This window comes from Pteropus alecto, unplaced genomic scaffold (assembly GCF_000325575.1).
Source record: "Pteropus alecto unplaced genomic scaffold, ASM32557v1 scaffold164, whole genome shotgun sequence".
Taxonomy (NCBI): Eukaryota; Metazoa; Chordata; class Mammalia; order Chiroptera; family Pteropodidae; genus Pteropus; species Pteropus alecto.
The window spans coordinates 9,054,532-9,068,712 of record NW_006439568.1 but is presented as its reverse complement, the minus strand read 5'-3'; the positions used below and the strand labels follow the sequence as shown (position 1 = coordinate 9,068,712).

At 39.9% G+C, this 14,181-nt stretch overlaps 2 pseudogenes; one reads left to right on the top strand and one right to left on the bottom strand.

Annotated features, from left to right (window-relative positions):
* Nucleotides 1–6,684: 6,684 nt before the first annotated feature.
* Nucleotides 6,685–6,803, top strand: LOC112483680 (annotated as a pseudogene).
* A 4,682-nt stretch (nt 6,804–11,485) lies between these two features.
* LOC112483613 lies at nt 11,486–11,601 on the bottom strand (annotated as a pseudogene).
* Nucleotides 11,602–14,181: the final 2,580 nt, after the last annotated feature.

The window sequence follows — 14,181 nt, the reverse complement described above, 5'->3', positions numbered from 1 at the left end:
TAATCCTCGACCATGGAGAAAGAACTTTCATTTGTGAGTCATTTTTAGAGTTCATTCAGTCCCTCTTTGAACAAACATCTAATAAATGTCTCCTCCATGCCAGGCACTGTGCCAACACCAGGGCTAAACAGATTGGGTTAACAAAAGCTTCAGCAAAGATGACCACTCAAGATTTGCCACTTTTAAAGTCAATTTCATAACAAATGTTCTTATTACAAAAATTCCTTTCAAATGATGATTTCTCCATTTTATTTCTGCCAGATAGAACATTCATTCATTTACTCATTCACTCAACAGATACTTAGTATGAAATCGGATAATTCCATCTTCCATTACGCTTACAGCCTATTATGGGAGACTCATGTAGGTCAATAAGTAAAGTGAAAATTAAGTAATTATTAATTAATGATAAATATGATAGAGGTTGTCATTAAAGCTCCTGTAACACCTCTAAGTGCTCAAAGGAGGCCATCTCTTACCTCTACCCAGAGAAGTCAGGGAGGGACTACCTGGGGGAGGTGACGTTTGCTTTATTTTAAACAAATAACACCAATACATGTTTCTTTAAGAATTGCAGAAGAAGGGAGGAACTAAAGGAAGTGGTTTAAGTATTGGCTAACAAGAAATGGACAGAATAAAGGAAATAGGTGAGCAAGGAGAGGTCATCCTGGCTTGGGAAACTACACGTGCAAAGATATAGATGAGAAAGAGCACAAAGTAGTTTGACGTGTCTGACTACTGGGTAGGTGGTAAGATGTGGGGGCAGACGTGAGTGGAGGAGGCAGGGCCAGGTGATACAGTCCATTTAATCTTCAAAACCATCAAGAGTAACAAGCACTATCATTATCTTAATGTCGACAATATTTCCACTTGAAAGTCCACTTGGCCTTTCAAACAAAATGTACAAAACCAAATTCCTCTCCTCCCCCGTGAAACTGCTACTTCTGCCGATTTCTCTGACTCCATCAACAGCATCTTCACATGCCTCCATCTATCTATCTATCTAATTCTCAACTCTTCTCTTTTCCTCACATCGTGTATCTTATCTGTCGAATTCAGCTGATCCTACATTCGAAATATCCACCAAATTCAGCGTTTCAAACCACTTCCTGGCCCAGCCACCATCACCTCTAGACAACTACCGTCGCCTGTTAAGCTATTTCCCTGCTTATATTCTGGCTCACCCCGGTCTTCTCCAGTTCTCAAACCAAGACAGACCCTTTGAAACTCAAAGATCATCTCTATCTATCTATCTATCTATCTATCTATCTATCTATCTATCTATCTATCTATCTATCTATCTGTCTGTCTGTCTATATTGCTTTGCTCAAAACCTGGTAACAGCCTTCCATTTCACTCAGAGTAAGGGCCGGTGTAGTACAAAGAAGACAAATCTGTCCCCGCATCAGCTCTTCTACTTTTCCTCTCCGTTTCCCACCGTCTCCCACCACCTCAGGTTCCTCGCTTTTCCTGGAGCTCAGACGCCCTCCCGTATCTGCCTCTTTCGCTTCCTTGCCATTTCCCCAGGTATGTCTGTGACTCATCCCCACATCTCCTGCCAGGCTTCGATTGAATGCCACAGTCTCAGAGAGACCTTCCCATGCTTCTTATTTAAAATTGCAACTCTCACCCACATTTCAGGTCTCCTTCCCTGCTTTGCTCTTCTCTATAATACTTTATATTCATTTATTTTTTTTTAAATTGTCTAAATCTTCTTAGCAGAATGTAAGCTAATTTAGAGTAGATATTTTTCTATTTTTGCCTTTTTTTATTTTTAGTCAACGATGTGTTCTTAATCCCTAAAACGGCTCCCGACACATAATAAACACTCACAAATATTTGGTAAGTGAATAAATTGTTCCTATTTTACAAATGAGGGTCACAGAGAGGTTAAGAAACTTGCTTAAAGTCCTCCAGTGACTTGTGTGCCATGCTGACTGATCTTCGTTGACTGTTTTACAGGTGACAAAGTTTCTGGAACTGAAACCTTAATGCTGGGCCTTATCTTGTAGAAATATTAGAGCCTAAATGAGAGTGAAGAACTGATGAGGTGGAGTCCTTTATGGAGCACTGACTCCCTTTGCCCTTATAGGTGGTAGAAATGTGGCCCCATAGCACTCCCTCACAGGGCTGCGGTCCCTGTCACCTCCAAGCAGCCAGTCAGGGACCCTTCCTGCCTTGCCCTGAAGGGAGTTTGCTTCTGCCTCTTCTTCCTCTGGGTCAGGAGTTTCCTTGGAAGCCTCATAAAGGGTGAGTAGGATGTGAGGGGCTTTCAGGATCTTTATTATGAGATGGGGAGCTAAAGGAAAGCTTTGAAGACTTGCCTCTGAAAAGGTCTGCTGATAGTCCCATGGGGTTTGCCTTTCAGAGGCTTCATGGAAAAAAAAAAACTTTATGACAAAAATTACCTATTCTGCTTTGACTGTTTCTTGATAAATATGTGTGAAATTTAAAATCTCATTTCAAAGGGGAAAAAGTGATCCTAGTTCAATGGAATTCTATGGGGAAAAAAAACCAACTGGAGAGAAAGGGGATTTATCTATTGTCAATGCATCTTTATGTAGGGAGACAAGCTTTGATGTAACTGATAGCTAGGTTATATAATCGCCCAAGAATACGGAAACAGCATGTGATGTATTACACAGCACTTGAGACCAAAAGTTTGCTTCCCTTAGACTAGAATGAAAGTTCAGCCTGAAAGCTTTTGTTGAAAGAGACTTCCTTTGTGATAAATCAGGAAGACCTGTTAAAGTTATCTTCATAGGTACCTCATATACACTTTAGAAAAAAATTGTTAACTCATTAAGCTTAATGGCCCCCGGAGCATCCCAGGATGCTACAAAAGCTAAACCTTTAATAAAGAACTTCACTTCTAAGGAAGTAAGTATTGAACCTACAAAAGAAAAATTCTTTAAAGTGGAGATTAGAAAGCTGAACTATTATGAAAGAACCAGAAGAGAAACGAAGTCATTTTTTACTACGGGTGGTTAACAAAGATGGATACTACAAATTGTGCACATGAGAAAAATCACTTAATAATGGTCACTTGATTTAAAAAAACAAAAAACAAAAAAGAATCTTAAAAGGCCAGGTTCCAAAAGGGGTGAGGAAGAAAATCTACTTAAATTTTTCAGCTTTGTAATAACATCTGTGTGTGTGTGTGTGTGCGTGTGCGTGTGCATGTGCATACATGTACTGCACAAGCAAAGCATTCATCATGATAGATGGTAGGCAGATGGCCTCATAGAGCAGCATCATCAATTGACAGAAAAGGTGATGGAACACAATAAATGCACAGGAAGTGACACTAGGGTCTTCAATTAGGAGTTTGCAAATAAAACACAAATGAATTTCTAGTTCTATGGTCATAATTTCAGTACAGAAAATGTAAAACTAAATGGAAAAGTGAGTCATTATTGCACATAAGGGGACATAACACTTACTTAACTCCACATTAAATGTGATAATGTGGAGTTAATGATAAGAATGTTGAGCTCAGGGCCAGGCTTACAATAAAAGCTCAAACACTGTTAGCAATCATAATTATTATTATTCTACTTTAGATCAAGCTTTGTGTAAACAAATTTATATGTGTTATTTGATTTAATTGACATAAAAAGACAATAAAAAATTCTTTCAAAATGAAATTGAACACCAACAAATTAAAATCTCAAGAAATCTAGATAAGAATCATAAAGATCCAATTCTATATCTGCCTACCAATAATGCCTTTAACCTGACCATCTGAAACCACCAAAATGAACTAGGCATCAGGCAAATAAATATATGGCATATCTTACAGTGAATCACTTTTCTAATAGTTCAGATATTTGACTCCCTAATTTATTATGGCCAGATATTTATTTCCAGTTCTTTCTCCATCTTTTCTTCTGGTATTGAAGCTCAAACTCCCATCCGTCATTTAGAGATATACTCCTTGTCTCTTTCTTGTCCAAATTATTTGCAAAGATGCTATAATTTAGCGTGGGTGACTTGGGTGAGTGCTACAGTTAAAATTATTACTCGCCTAAGGTTTCGTTTTGGAATCCTGATAAGTCATTTCGAAGGTGAGCTGTGTCGAGTACATTTCAATTTATTACTTTTTCTAAGTGAACTAATCTAAATTAAAATCTCGCAGAATCAATACCTCATTTTTATGGTAGAGCACTCTGATTCTGCCTCCCACTCATTCATCTATCGCTCACTGCGGCTTGGAAATTTCTAACAATGAGGAGTCATTTTATATCATATTATGAAAATGACACGTCTGTAGTCCATTGTTTCATATATGTATGGGCCCAAGTTTTAGTAAATGTTGCCTTACTTTAACCCCCGTTTTATTGGTTCTGCAGAACCTTCCCACACCACCTTATCATGAGGTTTATCTAATGTTTATTACGGGTTCACAATGCGCATGATTACCATCTGAAAACTGTCACTAAAAACTGCCTCATTTGTTTGGCTTCAGTTTCTTAATCAATAATAGCCACTAGCCCAGACAAATTGGAAGATATTTTCAGGTTTTCCAAATGTTATTCAGTGCCCTTCCCACAATGTACTCATTTTTAGTATTTCCTTTGGGTTTTTAAAGGTCTAACGTTGACTTGGAGATATGGCAATGATTTTTAATGCACATGCTGTTCTCCTAATATATTTTCAATTCTGGTGACCTACAAAAGGACAGAAGCAAAAAATGGTGCAAGGGGAATGTCTTCTCATGACAGAGTGTTTAAAAAAAAAGAAAAAAAAGCTTTCCAGGGATTTATTTAGTCAGGTCTCGTCTTTTCCATTATTCTTTTATGTGCCACTTCTATTGCATAATCTATGGCCAATCCATAAAAGAATAATAAAAAAGACTCTCTTTTATGCAACCATATACTAGCATGTCCGTATGAAATAGGTGATGCATATATTTTATGTCCAGAATTCCAAATGGCCACTCATATTTCTTTTCTTGCTCAGCTTTCCAGGTTGGGGTTCATAGTTTTTGAAGAGGAAAAGATTGTCAATGCCATTGTTTCATGAGGGCAGGGACAGTGTTTGTCTTGATCACTGCTTGATTCCTAAACCTAGGATAGACCCTGCACATAGCAGGTTGTCAGTAAATGTTTGTACATAATCTTTCTTCTCTAATTATTCACTATCAGTCACTTTTATCGCTAAAATTCTGAGAAATGTCTGCAGTGAGACATTCCAATTTTCTGAATGTATAAACACACAGGGACAGTAATGCATTTGTTACCTTAGGACAATGAGAAAAATAAGACTCTAACTACTGTGGCTTAGTGGGAGTGTGCCATGTTATTTTTAAAATATCCAAATACCAATGAGGAGAGCCACAGAAGATGGTGAGAGTTACTCGGCAGGTTCTGTGTCAATATGAGCATACATCATTGTGCCTTTGTCCTATGATCTCTAGAAAATGAGAGAGGATGTATGTTTCTTAAATCTGAAAGGATGGAAAGACAGTCACTGACTTCAAGATGCTTATATTCCAGTTGAAGACAAAGCACACAGAGATTTTTTTAAAGATAACATAACAATACAAAGTTAAATGTGGCAAACGCCTAATGAAATGAGGATAAACAGATGTGATGGGAGTAGGATGGGCAGGAGAGGCTTCTGGAAGGTACTGGCCAGGATCTAAGTTCTGAAGAAAGATAAGACACATAAAATTGGAAAGGAAGTTTATAGGGGTGAGGAAAGGGGAGAAAGAATGGATGTTACTTAGGGAAGGAGCAATGGTGTCAGTGATGTCTGGATATAAGAGTGAGACACTAGCTAGGGAAGTTTGGATACAACAGCACAAAGGGGTTCGTTCTAGAAAGTAATCAATAATGTTATGTCAAGGTTTATGCAACTATCATAGTCATAACGAGAAGTGGATGGGCTCGGAGTTTTTCCAAAATACACGAATAATGATCATATTATTCTTAATGATCATATTATTCTTAATGATCATATTAAGAACGTATCTGATTCTCAAATGCAAATCATTTGGCCAAATATTGACTAAGAAATTGTATTCACCAGTGGAAAAGGAGCTGAAAAATAAGTAGAGATGAGCATCACTAGTGCCCCAGGAAACAGATGGACTATGGAGAAGTGGTCTTTGTGCTCCAGGTACTTCTCTTTTTGTAACTGGCCAAAATGAATAAGAATGACACTGAGCAGAGGGCAATGCAGAGAATAGTGTGGATTTGGTGATTTACGCAGTTAACTCAGACATTTAATAGGCTACTGAAGTGCAATTCGGGAACCATGCACATTACCCTAAGAGTCCCTCAGCCCGCAAGCCAGAGGTGCTCATCTGCTGCCTCTGGCAGACTTTATACTTGATGAAAATGTATATCCAGATCCAGAACGAAAGCAGAGGGAAGCAGAGAGCTGGCTATTATATAAATGCTGCAGATGGAGCTTTGTTTGTCCCTGAACATCAAGTCCTCTTGCTCTAACTTTCAATGGGGAGACACTATATATATAAAAGAGTCGAGGGGATGTAAAGGACAGAATAGGGAATATGATCTATAATATTGTAAAAATTAGGTATGGTCTCAGGTACTATACTTATGGGGTGATCACTTTGTAAGATATTAATGTCTAATCACTATGTACATCTGAAACTAATACAATGTATGTCAACTGTAATTGAAAAAAAAAAAAAACATTAAAAACGGATTTCCTCATCATGGCCATGCCACCCTGAACATGCCCGATCTCATCTGACCCTGGAAGCTAAGCAGGGTCAGGCCTGGTTAGTACTTGGATGGGAGATCACTTAGGAAGACCAGGTGCTGTAGGCACAAAAAAAAAAAAAAAAGTGGGTTTCCAATGCAGAAGGGCGATGATCGCACTCTGATACCTATGGAACAATTCTGGTGATGTTCACAAATTTGATTTGTGGCTTATATATCAAGATCAGGTCAAGACCATGCATTCCATTTTTAGAAGTCTTTCTAAAGATGATAATCACAGATGTGCTCCAATTTACAAACAGTGAAACTGAAAATAGCAAAACTCGATAACTCAAATGCCTGTCGGTAGGAGCTATCTTGAGTAAAATGCTATTATTTGCACACGCTGGAACAGTGAACATGTAGCCCGTAAAAGAGGGTGACAGTCTATGAGATGTCATAGAAGTTCTCTGAAAAAACAAACAACAACAAAAGAACTCCCTTGAACACACTTGAGAAACAATGGGTTAAACCATGCTAAATGGGTTTTGTTACTTGATTTCTGAGAACCTTAATATTTGAAGGTACCCAGCGATTCTCCTAGAGGGAGACGGAACAGCTACGCCTCCTCAGTCTTATTAACTTCTTTGGGGGCGGAGAATTCTGAACACTGAAGAACTCAACAACTGTTGAAGGACTGACATCAGGCTTTGTACTTTAATCTGCTTTGATTATTCATCTAGATGGGAAACAGTGAGTAGCACCTTCTGAAAAGTCAAGGGAAAGCAAATGTTTTGTTTCTCAAATTCCTAATAACTCTGCTCAACTCTGGTATCTATTCTGGTATAAACGTTTAGTCATTTTTAAAGACACCATTTAGAATTTTTAAAATTAATGTGAAAATATATGTATTCTGGGCAAGAGCAACAAATTTTATTTAATCAGCATCCTATCCATCACTGTATAATGTATGCTGTCTATAAATGCATAGGAAGGTTTGCAATAGTGGAGCTGATGAATTATGGAAACCTTAGATGTATGCTTGGAGCATTAAACACTTTCTGCTAATCTTTCCCCTCAACCTCCCAATAGATATGGCCCCAAAAATCCTAGGTAAACAAAGCTCCTTAATCACTTTTAATATTCAAAAAAAGAGAATACAATTAGTTAATATGCTTAACAATTTTAAAATATCACATTTTCCTGAGTGCTAAACTCAGCTACATTATTGTTTATAACGAGTCTGTTAACTAAGGGAAAAAATGGAAATTTGCTCCCAACTGCAACTCCTATTAATTTTACATATTGTATATCCCATCAAACTGAATAATTAAAAAGTATTCATAAGCTGGATGCTTCCATCATCAATAATGTGAATCACATTTATCATCGAAAAGTAAATAATGGGCAACTGGAACCGAAAATGCTTTAACTTTCCTGTTGGTATTGAAATCAGACTAAAAGAAAGGGTCCTATTTATAATCAAGCAATATGAATAAAACATGTATGAATTATATGCAAACTCAAAGCACCAGTCATTTATTTGCCATGTGAGTACATTATTCAGTGGCTTGTTATAATAAAGAAATTACTGGACTTTAGGTTAAAAGATTTTGCTTTGGTAATTTAATTTTTTTATAGTTTGTGACTTAGTGAAATTATTTTAAAAATCATTATTTAATGTTTCAGTTGCTATTTCTCATCTCCAAAATGTTCCTCTCATTCACTGAGCATTTACTACGTTCCAGGCGCCGACTAGTCCTTCGCAAACCTTATCTCATTTAAGCCTTATAAAAATTACATTGTATTAGAGTTAATAAATAAGGCAACAGACATTTCGATAAATAACTTTTCCCAGCATGAATCAGAGACTAAGCTATAAAGGGTGAATTTGAACCCAGGCTTATCAGGCTTCTTCCTGATAAAATACTTTGACGTGTGCTCTATTGAGGAGGAAGATAAAAATGTTTGCCCTACCCATCTCCCAAGTGTTGTGTGAAGCTTGTAGCACATTGTGTTTTCCAAAGGTTCCATCAGTATGTATCTGAATCTACACGTCCTTCTTACCATGTAATGCTGACAGTCCTCCGTTGAAAGATGAGGTCTTTGTTCCATTACCTGAATCTGGACTGACGTGTAAATTCCTGGATCAAGAGGACACAAGGGAAGTGACACTGAGGACTTCCTAGGCTAGGTCATAAACGGCAAGATAACTCTCTCTCATCTCTCTCCCTCTCTCCCCTACCTCACCACCCTACTCCTCTGGTTGCTTGCTCTGGGAAAGCCAGCCACCATACTGTGCGGATGCTGAAGCTGTCTGGGAGAGAATCCCACATGGAGAAAAACAGGCGCCTGGCCAACAGCCAGTACCAACTTGCCCACTATGTGAGCAAAATGGAAATAAATCCTCTAGTCTTCATTAAGCCTACAGATGACTGCAGCCCCAAAGGATGTCAACTGCAACCACACATGAGACCATGAGCCAGAACCACCTATCCAAATCACTTTCCAATACCTGACCCACAGGGAGCATGAGAAATAACACATGATTATTATGGTTTTAAGCTACTAAGTTTTGGGATGATTTGTTACATAACAAGGAACGATGTGAGGCTCAAACGAAAGTGAGTGTTTTAAGTGTTTTATAAATTGTACAAATCACAAACCTAAAGACTGCTTTATACATGCAAATGGGTGTATATATTCTGAGACAGAAAATGTAAGTAAATATGCACTTTTAACCGAATAATTTATGTGTGACTGTGATACAAATAATATAAAGCCCAATTTGAATCGAGTTTACTGTCATGGTATCAGAATAGTAGCCATTAGGCAAATAAAAAAAATAAAGAAACAATACCTTTCACTTATATTATACTTCACAGTTCATGAGGACCTTTAACAGTCATTATCTGAGAAACTGATTTACTACGAAGCTAAGAAAGCTTTGGCTTTTGGATGTCTCATAGATATAGGTCCCTTCCAAGATGCTGTCACTGTGTTCACATGCTCTGTGTTTATGTAAAATTTGCACAAGTGGGTATTTTAATGGCAATTTGTTAATGGCACTGTCTCTTCGCTCTGATTTCTCTCTCACATTTCCCTTCCCGGCCATTGCTTTGGCTTATTTTTGGCATCTGGTTAAAATAAATTTGAACTGGGACTATCATAATAAATTTTAACATACTTTCCTGTTATAAATTTTCACATTTATACTTAATTTTGCTTTTATAATTTTGTAATCCTTTTTCTTAACCAGGGTGCCCTAAATTCTATAAAGCTTCGGATTCCACAGGACCTGGCTCTGCCCTTGATCACCTTGAGTTATAATCACAATAGCCCCGTGGTTGTTCGAGGAGATGTTATCATCCCAAATTTCTAGTGAGAAAACTGAGATTCTGAAATTCCAAATGACCTACCAAAGGTCACGTAGTTACTAAGAAATAAAGAGAATGCTCAAACCCCAGATCTCTGACTCCTGGCTCAGTGCTGTTTCCATCAGCTCGCTCCTCTGGAAGCACATACCCTCTCTACTGCTTCTTCCTTTAGTTTCCCATCAAAGCTGATCTATCCTGTGTCCCATCCTTTTGCATCCTGGTCCCTCCTATGGTTAATATGGTGATGTAATTCGACCTCGATTAGCTAAAAGTAATTGGAAACATCGTTTAAGAGCCGCCTTCGAAGCCATACCCTTAGAAATGAGGGGATTTCAGGTCCAAAGACAAGCTCATATAGGTTACATTTCAAGACTTTCCCCAGTACTCTCAAATTTCATAATCCAACTGCAGATAGGACTAGGAAGAGGAATTCTAGGGTACAGCAGGTATAAAGGTACAAAGGCCTGATGATGTTGAGCTGTATTTTCCTGGGGAGGGTCACAGCAGACGGAAGATGAATAATGTCTCCCTCAAGAATAGCTTGGTTGGCATCACCTAGAGACTGCTCTGGGAACTGCCCTCAGATTCATGGCCCATTGCCAGGCAACACTCCACTCAAGGAGTGTCTTGCCTCCTTCCCAGCCCAAAGCATCGCTCTGGGCTGTTCCCGCTTCTGGTGAGAAGGGAAGTGCACCCCAATTCTGCATTCCAGTGAAAAAACTCTGTTTTGAAAATTGAATTACCTCATTGATGCCTATTGGATCTAAGAGATCAGATGACAAACCAGAACCCTATTTGTTGACCCAGACTGGGAAGAAATAAAGCTTTCCCAGGGGCAAAACTGCACTAGATAGAGCTGAGGCGCTAAAACAATTGATTTCAATTAGTCTTAAATAGTGATAACAAATGCTCAAAAGATCGCTTCCCAAAACGTCCTTCAGCTGATCATTTATTATCACTCCTTCCCTCTTCAGAGGCAAAACTTTAATGGACTGTCTTTTTGCAGCAAATCTTAATATAACCGTTAATATGCAGACAAAGTGACCAAGTCCCCTTGACACATGTGTCTGATCTCTCAGCAGGATTTTTAATGAGAGGGAGGGAGGAAGGAGGAAACACGTGAGCGAAGACGCCCTCTCCCCCACTCCACCGCAAAGTACAGGCTTTCTGTGTCATTAAGATTCTTCGATTAGTTTCTTACAAATCTCTCTCCAAAGGTGGCAAATTGCAGGGCCATCTTTTGCAATTCCACTAATGGCAGTTTGGCTAAAATATAATTTCTCCATTGGATATTATAAATAATATTTACAATCGATATATTATGCAAGATTTTATTTTTATTTATTTTATTTTTTTAGGCAAGGCAACCCTTGGTTGACCACACAGATTGCAAGGACCTCGTCAGCTTACAATTCTTAATTTTTTTATTTTTTATGCCTACAGCACCTGGTCTTCCTAGGTGGTTTCCCTTCCAACTAACCAGGCCCGACCCTGCTTAGCTTCTGAGATCAGATGGGATCGGGCTTGTTCAGGGTGGCATGGCTGTAGACATATTATGTAAGATTTTAGTCATTTCATTTAATCTGTTTCAAGATAAACAAATAAGAAAGACACTAATTTGTCTAGCTGTTCTTGCTTCACTTTCTGTTTAAAGCATCCTACGTGGTCTGTCTTCCTGTCTCTTCCTTGCCTTATCCCAATTTCCTAATGAACTACTCATGAAAACACCAATGGATCTGCATATCATTTTGACCCTAAACCTGCTTGCCCCTCTCACTTCTTAATTCTCCCAGGATTCCAAGGCTTGTTCTTACCAGTTTCTATTATTACCTCTTAACTTCTTTTTATAATGAGGTTTAAAATAATATTTACCACTATTCCAGGGGGCTGTGCCCAGATAGAGAGGAGTGACCACACATGACCAGACTTCCTGAGTGCCGGAAACAGCCACAAGTCAGCCACGTGGCCGCCAATGCCAGGGCTTCAGAAGGACATGAGAAAGTAGAAAGGGTGGCCCAGAGATGCTACGGCATGGGGACCCAGACCACAGGATCTGCAGAAGAGATTTGTGAGTTACCCCCATGAAGGCATCATGAAGATGGGCACCAGAAATTTTAGCATTCTTTGCTATGATTTACTGTGTCCCTTCTTCAAGAAAACCTACAATAAAGAAATATCGTATCCTTGAAGTTTTCTGTAACTGCAGGTGTGTGTGTGTGTGTGTGTGTGTGTGTGTGTGTGTGTGTGTGTGTGTTTTGGAGTAGTACAAGGGAAAGCACAGCGTAAAATAATCAGCTTCGAGGTGGCCTAGAAACATTTAGGGGCCGCCTCTTCTCCCTGTCTCCCTTCACAGCCTTTTTCTGATTTCTGCCTACTAAATAGCCCCACCCACACCAATAAGAAAAGATCTCATAGGAGACAGGAATCACCTTGGGTGGTGACAATTTCATCGACAGTCTTAAATTTTAGAGACATGGTATTCATGGTTCAGTGCCTGCCATTGTATTGGCTTTGACTTCTGGCAGCAGGCAGGATTTCTTTGCTATGCTAGAAGTTGTTTATAAGATTTAGGAAAGAATGGGTATGACCAAAGCTGCCATGCATGAGTGTGATGCTTCGTTTCACATCCACACCGACTTCCTCATTCAGTCTCAGGAATTTTTCTTCTCTCTGGCAAAGGTCTATAAACCTTGTTCACTTCACTACCCATAGCTTGTGCATCAATTTGGCCACTTATATTTCCAGAACAAAGCTTTCTCATCAGCCTTCATGAATAAAATAGAAAAATGAGCTATGATTGTGTGTTCTTGTTCACTTGGTGTGTATGTCACGCTCTTTCTCCATGAAATAAAAAGTTGTTTTAAAGGAGAAAGGCTTTAGAAAAAGACCCCTGGGCCACCTACAATTTCAGCATCCTTCATTCCTTAGGACTTTAGAACATAAAGGACTTTATGTGTCACATTGACTTAAAGAGCAGGACAGACTCTCAGCAGCTGTCTGGTTAGTGATCTTGAGATGTCTGTAGCGGCTAAACTCTTCTTGTCAGACAAAAATGAACCAGACTCTTATAAGTAAAGTGGGTTGAAACTGAATGGTTCTGAGCCCTGTCCCAGCTTTCTCTTCACGCCCTTTGCCTGTCACCACATTGCTGTGTGACCTTGGGCCAGTTGCTGAATATCTCCCAGTGTCCTCCTGTGCTGAAGAGGGAAGATGGGAGGCCCTGCTGCATGAAGCTGGTGTAAAGATTAAATGAGAGAGAACCCTTAGCACCATGCCTGGAAAACAGCAATTCCTAATAAATGTTGCCATGACTGTTTTTACTATTAATTTCAGAATAAAGACTGCAGGGCTTCTCATTCCTCTTCCGGGCCCTTACATTTCTCTGCCCTGAAACACAGAATCTGTCTTAGCTGTGCTTCTGCTTTACTGTTATTTTCACTATTCCCTTACTCGCTGATTCCTAGTTATGTCACCGCGAGCCCAGGCCCAGGCAGCAGTCCCAGCCTGATTGCCTACTCTATGAGCAAGATAGTGCCTGCATGTGGACACACACACACATGCGCAGACGAACACACACACACGCGCAGACGAGCACACACACACGCACAGCCGAGCACACACACACGCACAGACGAGCACACACACATGCACAGACGGACACGCACAGATGAGCACACACACGCACAGACGAGCACACACGCACGCGCAGACGAGCACACACACACACGCGCAGACGAGCACACGCGCATGCGCAGACGAGCACACACGCGCACAGACGAGCACACACGCATGCGCAGACAGACACCCGGACCCCTCCTTGCAGTGCGGGAGGACTGAAGCAGTCTTATCACTCAGCGTGTTGACCTGGTCTCCCCCTCTACACACACACGCACAGACGAGCACACACGCACAGACGAGCACACACGCGCAGACAAGCACACACACGCACAGACAAGCACACACACACATGCACAGACGAGCACACACACATGCACAGATGAACACACACACACAGACGAGCACACACACGCACAGACGAGCGCACACACATGCACAGACGAACACACACACGCACAGACGAGCACACACACGCAGACGAGCACACACACACGCGCAGGCGAGCACACACA